At 37.3% G+C, this 21093-nt stretch overlaps 1 protein-coding gene across 4 annotated transcripts in view; it reads right to left on the bottom strand.

The window, feature by feature from the left end:
• LOC150098707 (uncharacterized) overlaps positions 1-20247 on the bottom strand; it is a 202021-nt gene extending 181774 nt beyond the window's left edge. For 2 of the 4 annotated variants that reach the window (XM_090404840.1, XM_090404843.1), the window contains exon 1: positions 20130-20247. The gene's annotated coding sequence lies outside the window, so the exon portion shown is untranslated. Of the gene's footprint in view, positions 1-19911; positions 20015-20129 lie in introns of those variants that run through there. The other 2 variants (XM_090404842.1, XM_090404841.1) reach the window with 2 other exon arrangements.
• Positions 20248-21093: the final 846 nt, after the last annotated feature.

Genomic DNA, 21093 nt, shown 5'->3' with positions numbered 1-21093 from the left:
TGAAATTGATGTGCAAGCTCATTAAACAAGAGATCCATAAGAAGATGATGATGTGGAAGGAATACTGTGAAAATAAGAGTGAGAGGAGCTATAAAATATATAAAGCTCAGGCCAGAAAAGTTACAGAAAACTAAGTTGCAGTATGAAAAGAAATTGGCTGCTTGCAACTAACTCGTACAAACCATTCCATTCAATCACCACTCTCCAAGTGAAAAATCGAGTCCTCGTACCCTTGCTAACCACACTCTTACCCAACTTCCAGGGATGACTTCTTGTTCTGTTTCCACTGGTCACGTTCAGAAACATTTCCCCTCCCATCAATCCTCTAAAATTTTTTAAGTCACTTAAATTTTTCCATCGCATCCCGCCCCTCCTTTTTTTTTCTTTTTTTTGCGTATCAACCAACTTTTGCAATCCACAAACACTCAACCTATCCTCACAGGAAACATTACACAGTGACTCGCCTCTGGATACTCTCCACCACTTCCTCACCCCCAAGAAAAAGCTGTAAAATATTTGCTATATGACAGTGGTCTGGAACCTAACATCTCACTCTCTCTCTTTTTTTTTGTTTAACACACACACACACACACACACACACACACACACACACACACACACACACACACACACACACAAGAGGGAGGTCTGAAAAAGTTCTCGGCCTAACAATGAAAAAAGGAATTTATAATTTCAAAATTAATTTTATTTTTCAACATAATCACCCTTAAGATTAATACATTTATTCCAGAGATGGTCCAACATAGGATGGATGTTCCAACAGTTCATAGTGCAGATCTCTTAATTTTCCCATTGCCAAATCACCTTTGTGGGCAGGTGCATTTTTCTGATGAAAGATTTTTTTTTTTTCTTCTGCAAACCAAGTCTTTACTCACAATTTTTTTCGTCTACTCTGGTTAAAAGATTGGAATAATATTCCCCGGTCATTGTTTTACCCTTTTCAAGATAATTAATAAACAAAATGCCTTTAGCATCCCAAACAAAACACCGATGCCATGACCTTTCCTGCCGATGGAACCGACTTTGTCTTCTTTGGCGCTGAACAACCAGCTTCTGTCCACTGTTTTGACTGCTGTTTGGATTCTGGTGTGTAATGGTGAATCCAAGTCTCATCCACAGTAATAAATCGATGCACAAAATCAGTTTTATTCTTGTTAAAACGCTCCAAGCACTGTTCAGAGATTTTCATGTGAGTGCGTTTTTGATCTGCTGTGAGCAACCGCAGCACCCATCTTCTGCAAAGCTTTTTTATTTGCAATTCTTCATGCAAAATATATCTTGCACATTCTTTTGAAATCCCTGTAGTCTCAGCAATTTCATGCAATTTGACTCACCGATCATCCAGTACCATATCGTGCACTTGATCAATGATTTCTGGTGTTGTTACACTTTTTGGATGTCCTTCATGTGGATTTAATAGTCAAAAACGAAGGAGAAAAGTGCCTATAAACTTTTATGAACTTCGAATGAATTTCTTTTGGTGTTAAACCTTCTTTTACAAAGAATTTTATAACCGCACGATACTCAATTTTATCCATTTCAAGGGATACAGACAACACTTTTGCTTCAGACAGCTGTATAAAACAAACTACTTGACAGAATAACTTGCAATTTCACATGGATGCTTATGACAGATGTACCAACTTAGAAAAAAAATGTTGCCGATAGTGTTGCCATCTATGGTCGATGCCGAGAACTTTTCAGACCACCATCATATATATATAATCCACACGTGAAAAGCCACAAGACCTATAGCACTTTAGTGTTGTACATGGGCAAGAGGAATAGAAGAAAGGATGCATCTGTTCACAATTTGCTTGAACAACTGAGAGTTATAATCATGGGGAAGACTGTTCCAAAGGACAACAGTAGATGGGATGGAGGAGGATGAAGTGAAGTTGGTTCAGTGAGTTTCAAGATATTGCAAAAGGGTGTTGGTTAGCAGTGGCTCTTGTTTTAATGATTTTGGAGGAGAGTTTAGGAATAATAATGGCCAATTCAGTAGAGTAATGTCCATGAAAGTATTTGTAGAAGAGACACAAACTGAATGTTTGTGAGAGGGGGATTGAAGTGGGATATGTGAAAGAGGGATCATAAATTAGCCTTACTGTCCTCTTCTGGATATAATCAAGCAATCTTAGAGAAGATTTCGGTGCTTCACCCCAAATATGGGAGCAATATTGCCAACTGGCATGGTTGGCTGAGTGGTTAGCGCGGCCTCTCTCCAGCCAAAAGGCTGCGGGTTCAAATTCTGCTGTGGGCATGGATGTTTGTGATTGTCTGTGAGAATACTGGTGGTCGTGGTTGGAGGTAGATGGCTTTGGTGTAGTTGCAGTTTGTTATAGTTGGTGAATTGAGTTGTAGAGTAGCTGCCCTCCCTTGATGGGTCCTTGGACTCCCTGGAGGTGTCATATAATAATAATAATAATAATAATAATAATAATAATTCATTGCTAGGCAGATTTGGGCTTTGCACAGAGTTACAGGTGTGGAGATGTGAAGTAGTATCTTGTGTGAAAAAGTACACCAAGTTCTTTGGCTGCTGTGGAAGTTATAGTTGAAATGTGGTTGTGCCGAGGTGTAGGTCAGTCCGAGTAGAGAAATCTGATCATGTTTGGATATCTCAGTATTACTGAAGGTAAAGGGGAGGGATGTGAACTCTCTAGCAAGAGATCAGACAGAACTGGGTTTTGGTGCATTGAAGTTTACAAGGTTGTCCTTGCCCCACTAGGATATAGTTAGGAGATCTGAGTTTAGGTCACTGATCATGATAGATCTTGAGGATCCTAATACTTGAGCACTACAAGGTTTGTTGAATGAAAAGGAGGAATGGTACTGTCATCAGTATAGCTATGGATAGGATTAGAAGTCTGAGACAGAGAGCAGGTCATTTATATACACGAGGAAGAGAGTGGGTGAAAGAAGAGAACCGTGGAGTACTCCTGCACTGGTGGGATAATCTGAGGAGAGTCGGTCCACCATGACACTTAATGAACGACCAGTGAGAAAGTTGGCAATCCAGTTGCAGAGTGAGGAAGGCAGACCATAGGATAGCAGTTTGTAAAGTAGGCCCCTGTAACAAACCTAATTTGAAATGTCGAGAGCAACCATGTGAGTTTCCCCAAATTTCTCCATGGCTTGAGTCCAGAGATAGATGATGAAAGCAAGAAAATCAGCTGTAGATTGCGAATAGGGGAATCTATACTGCTGGTCACAGATTAGTTTGTATGACTCTAGGGGTTCAAGAGTTGGTTGTCAATGACCTTCTCCATCATTTTTGAGAGAGAACAGAAGTGAGAGTAATTGCATGGTAGTTAGTTGGTTGATTTTTATCACCTTTCTTTGGGATGGGCCCTGCTTCCATGTTATGGACAGGGCTGGCCATCTCGGGGGTGCAGTGGGTGCAATGCACCCGGGCCCGACGATCGAGTGGGCACAGTCGGTACACATTTGCGGAAACGTATTATATTTCGAATGCGTTTTTTTTTGTTTTCCTGTGCCAAAATCATTTGCAGGTAAGAGGTTTTATAATACGTTTATTTTGAATCCTTTAATTTTTACCTTTGAAAAATATTTTAGGGCCCCAAAAGGTTTCTTGCACCCTTTTGGGGCCCTACACCGGGCCCCTTTATAGAGAAGGCCGGTCCTGGTTATGGAGTAGATGCCAGTTGAAAAGGATACATTGAGGAGTGATACAGATAAATGAAATGATTGACAAAATCCATGGTATTGTTATGGAAGACTGCAGAGTGAAAGTGCGTGAGATTGCTGAGATTGTAGGCACCTCAACTGAATGGGTGTATAATATCCTGCATAAAAAATCTGTGTGCGCGATTGTCAATCAAAAAAAACATGCAAAATGACATTTAGACACAGCGTTTAACGATATTTAATCGTAATTCGCAAGATGATTTTTTGCATCAATTCGTGACTTTAGACGAAACCTGGATCCACCACTACACACCTGAGTCCAAGCAGCTGTCAAAACAGTGGACAATGCCCGTTGAAAGAGCACCAAAAAAAGCAAAGACTGTTTTGTCAGCTGGGAAGATGATGGCCACTGTTTTTTGGGATTCCCAAGGAATTATCATGATAGACTATTTGGAAAAGGGTAAGAAAATGACAGCAGTCTATTATGCATCATTGTTGGACCACATTTAAAAGAAGAACTGAAGAAAAAACAGCCAAGATTGGCACACAAAAAAGTGCTCTTTCATCAAGACAATGCACAGCCCAACACGTTGGTCATCGCAATGGCAAAATTGCATGAATTGAAGTTTGAATTGGTTCCACATCCACCGTATCCTCCAGACTCTTGGCCCCGTGACTTCTTGTTCTCAAACTTAAAAATTTAGTTCGGTGAGAAAAAATTTTCTTTGAACGAGGATGTCATCAAGTTTGCACAATTTGACCAATCCTACTTTTTAGATGGGATGAAAAAATTGGAAACTCACTGGACCAAATGTGTAGACCTTGATAGAGACTATATTGAGAAATAAAGGTGATTTTTTCTAAAAAAATGTGTTTTACTTATTTTTTTACCAAACTTTTCAGAGAACCATCGTAAGCCTTATCCTTCAATTTCTATCCTTGTCAAAATATCGTTCACAGTTAATCAAGTTTCAATGATGCTGACAATCTTAAAGAGCAAGATTTTAAAAATCACAATTAAATTCTCTAGACACACATGCCTTCATTAAGAAGAAAACTATTTAATAAAATGCTTAGCATAAAAACAATATACTGGCTCTGTACTGTCTGTGAGGAGGCTTGCATGCTCTGACAACCCAGAGAATTATACCGGTTGCTTAGCAACTGGCAGGACCACCCAAGCCAGGCAGGTCTCATTTGGGTAGGAGCCAGACTAAGCAAGATATCCTGGAAGTGGACAACAGCATATTCCAGTACTGACAAGAGGTTGAAGATATGCAATATCACCAAAGGGCTCTTGTCTGGACAGCTATTTGGAATGGTTGAATCCGTGTTACTGGCAACAGCTCTGTGGTAGAGAAAGCAAGGGAAAACCACTCCACTATTTTCCCATCGCAACCATAGCTACAATGAAGAATGATGATAAGAGTAAGGAAGCTACCAGCCTGGCAAACCATGGTTTGCTAGGCTGGTAGCTTCCTTATGGAGGGGAAAGGAACATGGACTCCCAATCTTGACCCCCCCCCCTTTTGAGCACCTATGATGTTCGAAGAACTGATACCTTTCTCAGCCACAATCCAACTATGACCAATTGATATTAAGCACCAATTAAGGAAAATTCACATATCTGTACTTGGAATGTACAAGGATTACTACATACAGGCCTCCAATAAGTGGGCAAACTGCATATAGTGCAAAATGAAATGAAAAGACAACATCAATATACTAGGAATCACAGAAACACATCAGAAAAATAATTGACACTTTACGTCACAGCTAGGCAATAACATTTATTTTGCTGGACATGATTCCCAGAAACTGAGTAGTAATAATTGTCAAAAAATGTATGTGCAAATCAGTGTTGAGCTACAACCCTATCAACGATAGGATAATTTCCTTAAGGACTGACTGTAATACAATACCAATCCGCCTCGCCTCGACAGAAAAGTTTTTTTTTTTTGGCCTGGTTGGCCGTTAGTGATAAACATACCTGCTATCCAACCAACAGGTAGAAGGTTCAAATCCTCCTGTGAACATGGACATTTGTGATTGTCTTTAGGTGGAAGATGAATTTCATAGCCAGTGTGAGACCACCACCCCACTTATTGGAGGCCTGAAGTGGCTGAAAAAGTTCCATGTTTGGTCTCTTGAGCAAGGTTTCTAGGCTATGTAAAACTAAGTAAATTAAAGAAATATTACAAAAATATATATATAAAATTGATAAAAATGGAGAAAAATAAAATCCTTAGCTCACCTACAGTACAAATGTACTATACGTTTATTAATAACTTTTCATGAATACTAACCACATTAAAAAAAAAAAAGTTTTCAAATTTATAGCCCTACAAGTAATGCAGACAAAGAGCCATTGACCTCTTCAACAGGGATCTGAATTTAGCCATAGGTGCGATACCAAAAAAAGATGTTTTGATCATTAAGGGTGATTTCAATGCAAAAGTTGGAAAAAGGATACATTATGAATAGTAAAACCCCCGAAGTTACGCGGCAGGTGAGACCAAAAAAAGCGTGTAAGTCGAATTCGTGTAACTCAGGGTATAATTTTGCATGTAATTTATATATACAAACATACAATTGGGACCAAATGTTTACAAAAAACCTATATTTTTTAAGAAATATAATCATAATCATAGATATTAAATCCCACAACAATGTGGGATTTAATATCCCCTTAATTTAAATAGTGTTTATATCGCCAATATGAAGCCTGTTGGCTCTTTATATTTAAGCATCATAATTGTAGTTTTTCGTACATAAAAAAAAAGAAAGTTATTTCGATGTCGATGGTTTCATAAAATCTAATAGATTCGTCTGATGGCATAATGTCTTTTTCTTGTTATGCAAAATTTCTTCATAGCAAGCTAATAATTTTTTTATTCCTTGCCTTTTGCCTTGTGGCTACAGTTTGTTCCCCGTTAGAATCTATGTCCTCCAAAATCTGTAAACCTTTCTTTTATGATTGTTCTTACTGTGGATTCCTGTAGATCGAACTTCTTTGCTAGCTCACAAATTTTCATTCCGCCTTCAAAATCCTTAATAATGTTGAGTTTTGTTTCCAAAGTCAATGTTTTTCTTTTCTTGCTAGCTATAGAAGAATTGGACTTTCTTCTTTTGGATGACATTATTATTTCTTATGTGATAAAGTTTTTATCTCAAGAACATAACATTAAACAATCGCAAGGTTTGTAGACTATAAAAATTGTGTATGAATGGAGACCGTGCAAAACACGTCAGTGCTTGTTCGCAGCATGTGTGACACTGGTGAATGCGGAGGGTGCCTGAAAGATACGACTAGTGGTGAGGCGTGAAGCGGGACGGGAATACGTACATATAAGAAACCACGTAACTCCGGATTCGCGTAAGTCGGGGGTATGACTGTATTATGGAAACAACTACCGTGCTGAAAATAATCACTCAATGTTTCAACCTTCACATTAAAGTCATTATCTGGAGTACACACACACACACATATATATATATATATATATCACGGGCAAATATTCCGGGTGTGCTAGGTGTGCAGTGCTCATCCACAAAATATCAGTACCACACATATTATATTTTTGCATTTATTTCTGTTAAAGACTCCCCCCAATTGTTTGAGGAATTAAAATTGAACACAATATACTAATGCTTCATTGTCCTCTTCAGGAAGGTAATAAAGCATTAGTGCTTCATGAAGAGGCACTTTTCACTGAGTAAACGTTGCGGACAGAAGATTCGTGTCATATTCGTGTTAACAGCCCGGGTGTACTTTTGAAATGCATACACCTTTGCACCCTTTGAAAATATGCAAAGAGGACGCAGCGGGTTAAATTCTTAGCGTTGTAGCATTTTTAAACCGCTGAGAATGCGTGGCTGGGTGAGCTAAAATTTTGAGCTCACTCAGTACCTAGATTCTGTGATTATTGGTTATTGTCAACCAATCCAAATGAACGTTGTCACTTGTCATGAGTTGAGTGCTTTTCGTATCTGATGTATATTACAAACAGTTGTGACATGTTTTCTGGAACTAAAAATTTGAAAGTGGATGTTAGGAGAAAAATGCTAATTGTTTTTTCTTTTGCTTGTGCAGTATTGCATCTGTTCAGGTTGCAAAGTTTTTAACAGTATATAGAGACGTTTTTATTTTAATCTTCGGAAACAACAGAGTAAAAAATATCTATTCCTGAATAAAAATGAATATTCCGTGTATTATAAGTAAGACGTTGTTGATTTACAACAAAATACCAGCATATGTGAGATTGATAAGACAGAAGAACCGCTGATAGTTAAAAAAAAAAAAAAACACTAACGAATTTAGGATTCCTGAAAGTGTGGATAATTCCGATAATGATCGGATGTTATGTATACTGAGTCTCAGTAAAACAAAATAAAATTCTTTATTTATAGTTTACATCATCAAATAATTACATCGAAAAAAAGCTAAAAGAGACATTTATTGATGTAATTATTTAATTAAATCAATAATCATAAAAATTTATTGATGTAATTATTTGTCTCCGAGCTCCCCCCCGTGGAAAATTTTCTGCAGACGCAAGCCCATTCATACGGTAAAATTGAGGTGAAATTTGTAACGTGGGTTGCATAACCCATACGACAGCACACCCAACCAAAATGAGCACGCGCCGCCACTGATATATATATATATATATATATATATATATATATATACATACACAAAGAAACAAGCTGCAAGACAATTAACATACCATGTAGATTGTCTTGCAGCTTGTTTCTTTGTGTATATATATATATCAGTGGCACCTCGTGCTCATTTTGGTTGGGTGTGTTGTCGGATGGGTTATGCAACCCACGCTACAAATTTCACCTCAATTTTACCGTATGAATGGGCGTGCTTCTGCAGAAAATTTTCCAGGGGAGGGGAGCTCGGAGACAAATAATTAAAGTTACTGGTCAATCATTACAACTATTGGCCTGACCCCTGGTAGAAAAAAATATAAATATACTTATATGAGTAACTTTTTTTATAAAATACTACACAAAATACTCCAGATGATGACCTTAATGTAAAGGTTGAAACATTGAGTGATTTTTTTGGTTCATGTTGAACTGAAGTTTTACTATAATACGGTAGTTGTTTTCATAATTTTCATAATGTATGGTAGTTGTTTCCATAATTTTTATAATGTACTCTGATCACCATGTAAGCATGAAGGAAAGGATTGGAAAATGGAGGGAAGACCACGAGACAGTCCTGGGATCTCACAGACTGGGCCCAAAATGAAAGAGGTGAAAGACTGATCAACTTTTGTACAAAAAGAGAACTTATGGTTACTAGCACCTCCTTTGAGCAACACAAACAGAGACTATACACCTAGAGGTCACCTGGAGACAGAACACGGAACCAAATTGATTACATCCTTATTAACAAAAGATGGAGATCAATGATGAAAAATGTTACAGCATTTCCTAGGGCTGATTGTGACTTACCAACTCCTCATTGCTGATATGAAAATACGTTTGAAAACAAATAACATAACATATCCACCCAGATTAGACTTCACAGGAATTATTGAGACATATAGCATTAAAGTGGAAAATAAATTTCTAGAACTAGGGAATAACACTGATGAAACAACCCTAGAAGAACTTTGGGATAAAACCAAAATAATATTACTGGAAACTGAAAAGTCAACATTGCCCAAAAAATCCAGAATCAACACACCCTGGATATCAAATGAAACTCTGAAACAAGTCGAGAAAAGAAGAGAAACAAAGTCAAATGGACTTTCAACAGAAGATGATAGGCAGATCTATAGCTACTTATCCAAGCTTATCAAAAAACTTTGCACCAAAGGCAAAAACAACTTTATCAACAACATATGCAGAGAAATTCTGAAGTTTTAGGAATGGTCTCAACTGGGAGAATGAATGGCAAACAAGAGTGGCTGATTTTTATTTTGCACTTGGTTAGACTATAATAAATTTAGTTTAATCCTTTATCCAAGTGTAAGCAAACAAAGTTTGCACCTGAAAATATCTTCAGGACTGGTAAGGTGAGGTGGTACATCCCTTGGCAACTCGTAGCAAAGGTGGACCAAGCTTTCATCACTCCTTGTCTCAGTATCTCCCATAATGCAAAACACATCTCCTTGTGGACATGTATATTGCTATGCGTTAAGGGACCCAGACCGGTTTCGAGCTTTACTGAGGTCTCGTCAGTGGGAGACAGACCCAGAGTGGTGATACTAAAGCAGAAGTAATGGAGAGGTCATATTTACCTATACGAGTTGCCTCAGTCCTGAAGATATTTTCAGGTGCAAACTTTGTTTGCTTACACTTGGATAAAGGATTAAACTAAACTTATTATAGTCTAACCAAGTGCAAAATAAACTTCCAACATCTTTTTCTAAATCCAGAGTAATTTAATAATAAGGTGATACACAGGTTGGCAACTCGTATAGGTAAATATGACCTCTTCATTGCTTCTGCCTTAATATCACCACTCTGGGTCTGCCTCCCACTGACGAGACCTCAATAAAGGCTGAAACCGGTCTGGGTAGTGGCCCTTCCCTTAATGCATAACAGTATACATGTCCACATGGAGATGTGTTTTGCATTATGGGAGATACTGAAACAAGGAGTGATGAGAGCTTGGTCCACCTTTGCTACGAGTTGCCAAGGGATGTACCACCTTACCTCAGTCCTGAAGATATTTTCAGTTGCAAAGTTTGTTTGCTTACACTTGGATAAAGGATTAAACTAAACTTATTAAGAGTGGCTGACTTACAGAGAGAGATAGATGAGGTGAAAGAGCAGGTGGAATGTCTGAGGAAAGAGATGAGAAGTGTGAAAGATGAGATTAGGCAAATGGAAGAGACGAATGCAAGGCGAATCAGAGGAGGAGTGAGAGAGAGTTATGGGAATGAGAGAAGAGGAGAGAATAGGAACAATGGTAGAGGAGAGGGAATGAGAGAGAGTTATGGGAATGGTAGAAGAAGAGAGAATAGGAACAGTATAAGAGACAGAATGAGAGAGCGTTATGGGAGTGATAGAAGATGAGAGAATGGGAACAGCAGAAGAGAGGGAATGAGAGAGAGTTTTATGAATGATAGAAGAGGTGAGAATAGGATAAGTGGAAGAGAGGGAATGAGTGTCAGATATAGAAGAGGAAAGAATGGAAACAGCAGGAGAGAGGGAATGAGAGGGGGCACAGGGACTAGGGATAGAGTGATGTCAGGAAGGCAGGTAAGTAGGGGAGAACAGAGAGAAAGTGTTACAGGAGAGAGAGTGAGGGATGCATGTGAGCAATCGAGGAATAGGGTGGTAAGAGGTGTAATGTATGGAGACTGAATGATCTGTGTGTTCAAGATAGGATGCGTGAGGAGTGTTTGCCAGGAGGAACGATAGAAAGTGTGGCTATGGCAATTAAGAAAGGTGAAAGGGTGGATGAGATGATTGTGATGGTAGGAACAAATGACTTGAGTGGTAAAGTAGGGAAGCGAGAGATATGAGATTCTTGCTTGAGGGTGTACGAAACAAGACAGAGAGAGGAAAGATAGTGTGTGTGTTGCCTAGGTATGATAGTGACGAGCTGAGCAGAAGAGTGGTGATATTCAATGGCATAATAGCAAGAATGTGTCAGAAGACAGGATTGGAATATGCGGATGCTTGGAGTGTATTTGAGAACAGAGAGGAATTGTATGCGAGAGACCGCTTGCATTTGAATGAGGAAGGACGTAGGAATCTGGAGAGATTGCTGTTCTGAACAAGTCAGTGTGTCCCAGTGTGGATGGTAGCAGGGGTGGCCTCTTGTGGGAATGGGTGGGAGAAAGGGGATGCCATCACGTAACATTGAGCCCAGTGGAGTCTAGAGGGGATAATGCTGGGTATAGAAACAATGGCATTTTTATGCTTTATACTAATGCCAGGAGAATCCAGAATAAGGGAGAGGAATTGGTGGCACTGATAGCATCGGCCTGGCCAAAGATTATTGGAATCACCGAGACGCGGTTGACAGAAGAGGATATAATAACAGGAATAAAAGTTGCTGGGTACAGATTTTTCGGCAGGATAGGAAGGGAAAGCATGGTGGTGGAGTCCTGCTTATGATAAGTGACGACCTATGTCCTCTAAGAGTGGAGGCTTTGGAAGGCTGTGACACTGATTTTGAAAGCATATGGTGTGAGGTGGAGGTGGACAAGACAGGATATTTAGTGGGATGCTGCTACAGACCAAGGAGCACAGAGGGTGGGGACCAGGAGATGTTGAGACAGTTGAGCATGGCAAGTGCAAGAAGAATGATTCTTATGGGAGATTTTAACTACAGCAGTATAAATTGGGGAGAGGAAGACACATGTAGCAATAAGGGAATGGAATTTCTAGAATTCTTGAGCAAATGTCTTAGGCAACATGTAATAGAGGGAACAAGAGGTTCAAGAGTTTTGAATTTGGTTATAGCATCAGAAGAGTTGATAATAACTGAGATGACATCTCTCCCACCAGTTGGAGAGAGTTACCATATGGTTTTGACTTGGAAAATGAATAGACGTGCAGGAGTATCAAAGAGAAGGGAAAGTATATGGAATTATAAAGCAGGTGATTATAACAGTCTTAGACGTCAACTTGGAGAAGTTTCATGGAGGGAAGAATTGGAAGGCCGGGATATCATTAGTGCTTGGGAAATTGTGAAGGAATATTTGTTAGCAGCAATGGTAAGCTGTATTCCACGAGTGAAGAAGAGGACACAATTTGGAGTAAAGTGGATGACAAACAATATTAAACAGGAACTGCATGCAAAAAAGAGCTATGGAAGAGATATAAGGAGACAGATGCATGAAGAATATAAAACACAGGCCAGGAGAGTGACTAGTATGGTAAGGAAGGCAAAACTGGAATATGAGAAAAGATTGGCCCTTAGATCCAAGGAAAATCCTAGGGAATTTTTCAGCTATGTGGCCAGTAGGAGGAGAAATGACGATGGAAGAATGACATTGTGGGATAAAAATGGGAATAGAGTGACTGATGCAGAGGACATAGTGGAATTGTTCAATGAACACTTTATTGGAGTATTTCATCCCGAAGGAGTCAATTTGAATACTAGAGGGATAGGGCAGGTTCGAGGTTTAGAGGAGGAAGAGGAAAGTGTGTTCCAAATACTGAGTACTTTGGATGTCAGTAAAGCTGTGGGACTGGATGGTATTTCACTGGATGAGTTTTGAGAGAATGTGCTAGGGTACTGATAGTGCCCTTGACCTGGCTTTTCAATGAAAGTCTGGCTGCGGGAAAGGTGCCCATGGAATGGAAGGAAGGTAAGGTAGTGCCATTGCATAAGGGCAGTAGCAGACTGGAAGTATCTAATTATAGGCCAGATTGTGTGTCATCAGTAGTTAGTAAGATCTTGGAGAAATTAGTGAGGGCCAGTATACAACATTGGGCAGATGAGGGTAATGTTACCTGTGAGAGTCAACATGGATTTGTGAAGGGGCGCTCTTGTTTCAGCAATATGCTAGCCTTTTATAATAAAGTTACAAGAGCATTAGATGAGTGAAAGGCATATACTGCCATTTTCCTAGACTTAGCAAAGGTATTTGATAGGGTGCCACATGATAAGCTGATATTCAAGTTGCAGCACATGGGTCTGGATGTCAGATTGGTCAACTGGATTCAGGATTGGCTATCCGATAGGTATCAGAGTTGTGTATGGTGGAGCAATATCAAAGAGGCAGAAGGTTACAAGTGGAGTTCCATAGGGCTCAGTACTGGGACCTATATTGTTTAACCTTTATATCAATGACATTGTCTGTGGATTGCAAGGGGATATTCAGTTGTTTACGGATGATGCGAAGCTGGGAAGGGTTATTAGTAATAGTGCAGATGTGGTAACCCTGCAAGAGGATTTCAATAAGCTAGATAGATGAGCAAATGAATGGGGGATGTAAGTTTAATGTAGCAAAATGTATGGTCTTGAGGTTTGGGACACATCGATGGGATGCTGCATACTCTATGGGAGGAGTTAAACTGGAGGAAGTAGAGGAGGCAAGAGAGCTGGGGTTGATGATTGATAGAAACCTGAAATTTAGGGGACATATTGCAAAGGTAGGTAACACAGAGGACTGCTGCAATAATGAGAAGCACACCGACCTGCAGAGATAAAAGGGTTATCGTTCCGTTGTATAAGACTCTGATCAGACCACACTTAGACTATTGTTCTCAGATCTGGTCCCCAGGATTTGAAGGGGATAAATTAACTGTGGAAAGATTACAAAGGCAGATAACAAAGATGGTGTCAGGACTGTACAATGTTAGTTATGAGGATACAAGAAGGAGAGGTGATATGATTGAGACTTTTAAACAGTTGAGAGGTGGTTGCAGGGTTGACACTGGGGAGTTCTTTCGCTTGGTTGAACAGCAGGAAGGAGTCATGACAAGGGGCCATCCCTGGAAGTTACGAAAGGAAACTGTGAGAGAGAGGGTGTGGAGTGGTTTCTTTGCATAGAGGGTAGTTGAACTATGGAATGCATTGCCTGACAGAGTGGTGAGAGTGAGAACGGTCAATTTGTTTAAGGAGTGGTATGATAGACTTTGTGTTTCCTAGGAGGGACCTCCCTCGATGAGTCTTGATAGACTTGTGTTTCTTAGAAAGGACCTCCCTCGATGAGTCTTTTGACTCCATGGAAGCCTGAATAATAATAATAATTGAAGATCACTCAAATCAAAATCAAACCAAAGACCTATTTAGCAAAATAAGGCTAAATAGGTCTTTGGTTTGATTTTGATTTTGATTTAGCAAAATAAGGCTGTTAAATAGAAAATTTAAATCAAAGTATTCAAGTATAGCTGATGTCAACAGCTGTATTCTTATTGATCCAATGGACATCCTTAATAGATGGAAAGACTATTGCTCAAATCTATACCAAGATAATTCAGTCTTATTGAACAAAGAAAACACCAGAAACTATCATAAGGAACCTTTCATTTTTAAAGAAGTTGAAGCTCTAAAATAATCTCAGAAAAGGGAAATTGTGGACCACGACCAAATACCAAGCAAACTTCTAGCATGTCAAGGACCCATAGGAATTGAAATCATCAGAAAAATTTGTGATAAAATCTGGAGTTAGCCTGATGATTGGGTAAAATTCATTTTTATCTCAATACACAAAAAAGAAAATGTCAACAAATGCAATAATTATAGAACTATAGCCTTGATCTCACATGCAAGCAAATTTTTCTCTATATTTTTAAAGAAAGACTTAAACAATATGTTGAGCAACAACTTCCTGCAGAACAAGCAGGTTTTAGAAAAGGACGTGGAACCAGAGATCAAATTTCTAATCTAAGGAACTTGGTTGAAAAGGCTCAAGAATTTACTATTCCCTTGCATATGTGCTTCATTGATTACACTAAAGCATTTGACTGTGTCAGGTCAGAGGGCCTGTGGAAAATACTAAGTAAAATGGGTCCCAAAACATTTGAGACACCTTTTAAAACAACTCTAAGAGGAATCAGGCTGCGATGAAAATGGATGGAAAAATATCTCAGTGGTTCAATGTCGAGAAAGGTATGAGACAAGGATGCATACTCTCCCCTGATTTATTTATACAATCTTTACAGAGAATACATTATGAGAAAGACACTTAACAGACATGATAGTGGTTTCTCAGTAGGTAAGAAAAAGATAAATAATCTTAGGAATGCTGACAATATAATTCTTATTGCCAGTAGCAAAGGAGAACTGAAGTTCCTCATTAAAAGAGTTGAATGGGAAAGCCTGAAATATGGTTTAAGAATTAATCGTAATAAAACAAAATACATGGCCATAGATGAAAATGATAATTTTGCCCACAACATTGACTTCGAGAAGGTGGATGAACTCATTTACCTTGGAGCTCTTAATAATACTAAGAGTAGATATCAACCAAAAATTTTTAAAAAATTACCATGACAAGATCAGCAATGGTTCAATAGCAGAAAATATGGAAAGATTCTATCACCACGAAATCAAGACTGTTCAATAGATTGGTGTTTTCAATTTTCATTTATGGTGCTGAATCATGGACACTCAGCAAGAAAGATATGGATAAGATAAAGAGCTCTGAGATATGGTCCTGGAGAAGGATGCTGAAGGTCTCCTGGATGGACAAAGGTCTAATGAAAGTATAAGTCAACTAAAAATCAACAGGGGGGGCTAAAGAGGATGTCCAAGACCAAGATGGTTGGGACCAGATTAAAAAAATTCACCCAGACTTACTTTGGAGTTGGCCACTCTGTCTTTTGTTGCAGCAAAATATGCTGAAACAAAAGTTAGAAAGAAATGGAGATACATTGGGGCTAGAGTCACGAGTCCTCAGACACGAGGAGACCGAGTAAGAAGTAGTATTGCCTACATAGAAATTCTGTGGTTTGTATGTACATTTATCTTGATTTACCCCCCCACACACACCCAAAAAAAAGAGGTAAAAAAAGAAAATAGGTATCAAGGACTTAAGGGTAAAGAAACAGAAGAAGAAAAAATAAAACATAATATAATATATATACAGTCAGTTCTTGACATATGATAGTGTTCTGTTCTGAAAATCCTGTAATATACTGAAATGGTCATAAGTTAGAAATTGCTATATGAACCATAAGATATGTTAACAATTAACATACCTGAATGCTAAAATGTGATAGTCTGTTTTTAAAAATTTTTAACTAATTGTACTTTTTGTTTATGATGAAATAAAACAATTTACAAATTATAAAATTACTCTGTACATACTTTACTGTAATCAATGGCATAGTATGGTAAATCAGTGACCAGGAGAGAGATTAGAACGGGCATCCCTAATAAAAAAATAAATAAAATTTGTTCCACGATTCCAAATGGCACTCCTTAGGCCACAGTGCCTGGATGAGGGCACTGTTCACACTACCCACATTACTGACTGTAATAATGCTTCTCTGTTTCTAGCAGAGAAGCACCCACATGGTGCTTCTCTGTTTCTAGCTGGTTATTGTACTTACCAGTACAATAACCAGCTAGAAACAAATGGAGCAAGAGTAATTCTTCACAGCTGTTGCTTTATTAATGGGACAATTCTTTGAAGAGGCAGTAGGAACTGGTATGATAATAGTTCATCATATGTGGAAGGTTTAGGTCTATCTTCTTTAAAAATGTATATTGTGTCCAACTTAGTCTGCACAGTTTGCCTTTTCCTTTCTGTATCAATTTCAATGCAGCAAGCATCATTCTAACTACTTTGCTAAATCTCTCCATGTTGGAGGTCCATTTCCTTAAATAAATTGCCTTATCAACAGTGCACCTCTGCCAAAATGCTTTCGGGTGGCTTGGCTTCTTCATTCTATTCTACTTTTTCTCTCTCTTCTGCAGCTTTCTGTGATTCTATGAGGTCTTGTATAAGCTCTATGAAGTCTTCATTTGAAATAAATAGCCCTTCTTCCTAACTTCTCTAATTCTTCACCGTTTACCTACAACTCTTGAGCTGTCAGGAATGTTTTACCAACTACTCTTTTGTAAGGTTTGTCTGTGTTGAATCCAGCGTATATATGAACATGTATTTTCAGCAGCTTCTTTTAAATCCCATTCATACTTTTGCTGCATCATTCCATACTAAATATACATTCTTATACAATACAAGATATTATATTCCTTCCAAAAGATTTTGAGGAGCAGCAATAGCCCTGTAGAAAAAAAAAATCTGTCATGGGTTGAAGGAACAAAGTAAGTATTTAGTGAGCATTGTTAATGGGATGGCAATTATAAGTGTGAATGACTGTCAATGGCATTCACTATAAATCAAGGAATGAATGAATATACACACAAAAGGAAAAATATATATATCAGTGTGATTAGTGTATATTAGTCAGAAAATCAAACAAGGTTTTATGCTACCTATCCATAAATAAGTATAATGATGATAAAGTGATAAATTATACATTTTTTCCATAGGATCTGATCGGATTTCTTAAGATAGGAAAGATGAAAAGAATATAGTCTCTGATTTCCATAAAGTAAAGAAAAGCAACTTTATTTATTTCATTTAATATTTTTTCCTTTTTAACTAGTGTAACTCCATTTTACAGACAATAAGTAAGCTCATTTGGATAATTTGGTTTTTGAGGAGTTCAGGTTTTGGAAAGGGTCCAGAAAAAGAATAATTGGCATATAAACAAACTGAAGGAATGACAGCTGCAAAACTTAACTGACAGGAAGAGGAGGAGAAGCAACATAAGTTGATGAGTGGTACACACATAATTTATGCATTAGAGATTTGGCAAAGAGGGGGAAAAGGCTGTTATTATGAGGAAGTTACCAAGAGGCTATGCAAGGTGCCCATATCAAAATTTTCATTATACTATGACTGGCTTAGATAGAAGATTGAATATAGATTCTGTCTTACTCACAGATCAGAGGAACCTTTTGTAGTTTTTTGCTTTTTTTTTTTTTTTTTTTTAACCAAGTTAGTCAGTCTTTGGCAAAAGCATGTAGGGCCCCAGAAAAAAACTTGGATTTATAACTCTGCACCGTAAAAAAATTGACCACAGAATTCAACTGCTTTGCACAATAATAGCAGTTAGGTTTAGGAACATAATATGGCAGCAGTCTACAATACACTTGCAAGTCTACAAACTGTTCACCCATCAGTTGCTGAATTCAATTTACCACAAATAATGAGATGAACTCAACTATTGATGGTGACAAAGGAGGACAGATACTAGTTGCCTACTTATTTCCAGAATTAAGGACAGAAAGAGTTTCTGCCTACTTACTTTGGAAAGTGAAAAGCGGATGAGGAAGAAGGAAGCAAGGATAAAATGAGCTACATAAGTGGAAACTGCATAAGAATCGTGTGTACAGCATAGTAAACAGCATGTTTTTTGCTTAGAGAATGGCGAACATATTGCATGAAGTGTAGTAAGTGTGAAATTTAAATGAATTTTAAGATATAGTTTGATGAACATTGCATCTTTTTTTTTTTTTTTTTAATGTGGCTCCTCCCATCCACAAAATATTTATGTAAATCTACAGTACATTAGTACTATGGGCAGCTGAGGATTTTTTTTTTTTTTTGCCTTTCGTTAATTTTTATATTTCTTGTATTTTTTCTTGTATATTTTTCTTGTATTTTTTTTTATCTAGTCTGAAAACCCTGCACTAAAGACCAAACATGGAACTTTTTAAGCCACATCAGGCCTCCAATAAGCAGGGAAGTGGTGTCACACCAGGCGATGAAATTCATTTCCCACATAAAGATACACAAAATATCCATGCCCACAGTGGAATTCGAATCCTCGGCCTGTTGTTAAAAAGTGAACATACTAACCACTTGGCCAACCATGCCAGAATTTGATAGTAAAGACTTTGATCACACTGAGTCTTCTACGATAGTGATATTTAAATTAAAAATTATTTTAATATGAAATTAAACATTGGGGAAAGAGTGATTGATAATATTACTACTACCAGACTGACTTGATTATTCAGCCTTCAGGTGATCCAGTTACATGAAAATTAAGGATTCCCTTTTCCACACACTCATACATATGGTTTCAAATTTTTTTATTAGAATAAAAACTGCCAAATTTTTGAACATTTTATATAATTTTTTTTTTTCAGAATGCTGTCTTCTATTTATTTACAAAAATAAAATTGAGTGTACACATTTTATAGAGATGTGTATGATCTTTTTGAAAGGGTCTCTCTCTCTCTCTATCTCTCTCTCTATATATATATATATATGACAATATTTTCAAAAATATCATGCAGTATTAGGTGAATAGCATGTAAACCAGACAAAAAATGTGAAATTTCAAATCTCATTTAATAAAAGTAAATAAAATAATAAGTTAGTAAAAGTAAATAAAAAAGATGTAAGAAAACTGTCAACAAATGCCATGTATATATTCTTCTATTGACTTATGTGATTTAATTCCCATCTCACAAAAGACAGAAATTTGTTCAGATGCTTTCCATATTCCAGGTTTGATTTTTTCAATCTGCATATTAATAGAAATGTTTTTTTTTTATTGAATAATATTTGAAATGTTTTACTGTGTTTATTATTACAATTAATTTGGAATTTTATCACCAAGCTCTGTGAATGCTCAATAATTTCGTTTTAATAGCAGCACATGTCGAATAATCATGTGTGCTGCTAAGCTTTTCCTTTGAAAATCAAGCAATTCATACATATTTATTACAATTATTTTAATTTTTGAAGTAACGGACTGACCCAATAAATACGAACAACAGACCTTACCGCAATACACAACCTTCAATATCCGAGCATTCACATAATCTGGACTAAGCTGAGTTGTCTATCAATTAACATAATTGAATGACAATTCACATTAAAATTGATACTCTCTTCCTTCCATGTGCCTTCAATACCACAGAGGTGCATTAAGTTGGATATTAGCATTCATAATAAAACGAACATATATGACATAAAGTATATTAAAAATGAAACTACCCTCTAATTCTGCAGCATTTAATCACAGCATCCTGAAAAAAATAATTCTAAACTATTCAAAAATTCTTCATATTTCTCCATATCCCTTCATTTTACAACAAACAAACCAAACAATAAAACTACTCCCTATCCATGTTGTTTCCCTACGGAAATTTTTAATTTCTAAATTTTCGATACCATAAAAATATTTAGTACATTATATTTAGCAATTTTACTGTAAATATAAAATTTATAGTAAAAATAGAAATAGAAATTCATATATGAAATAAACATATATGCATTTCTAATAAGAATTTCTTAGGACAATCTAAAAAATACAATAATATAAAAACATTAAACAGAATAAATTAAAATATTTTAGAAATGCGTTATTATATATATATATTAATGCTATGCAAATATATGTATTGCACATTATAAGGTGATGCACTTCGTGAGGATGACATCGCATGCTGTTTACTATATTAACGGAACTGAACTGCAGGAAGTTGATGAGACAAGAGACTTGGGAGTTATTGTGGACAGAGAACTTACGTTTAAAGGGCATATTGCTAAGATTGCCAAAACATCACATCAAATTACATGGTTGTTGAGGAACACACTAACAAGCAGGGATAGGGAAGTTATTATTCCACTCTATAAGGCATTAATAAGGCCGCATTTGGACTATTGTGCACAGATCTGGTCGCCAGGATTTCTTGGTGATACGGAAGTGGTAGAGAGGATTCAGAGGCGGGTTACAAAGATTTTATTATTATTATTATCATTATTGTTCCGGGAAACTCCAAGGAGTCGACAGACTCATCGAGGGAAACCCTAACATCATGTCAAGAACAACTATTCGACACTGACACAGCATCTATCATACCTTGCCTTGAACTCATTCACGGTCGTAGCACCCACAACAGACTCTGGAAGCTTATTCCACTCATTCACCACTCTCCAAGTAAAAAACCTAGCTCTA

Source organism: Typopeltis vanoorti, chromosome 15, assembly GCF_054136105.1.
Source record: "Typopeltis vanoorti isolate ZY-2024b chromosome 15, IOZ_Tvanoo_1.0, whole genome shotgun sequence".
Lineage (NCBI taxonomy): Eukaryota > Metazoa > Arthropoda > Arachnida > Uropygi > Thelyphonidae > Typopeltis > Typopeltis vanoorti.
The sequence above is the reverse complement of the archived record's forward strand: the minus strand, read 5'-3'. Positions and strand labels throughout refer to the sequence as shown.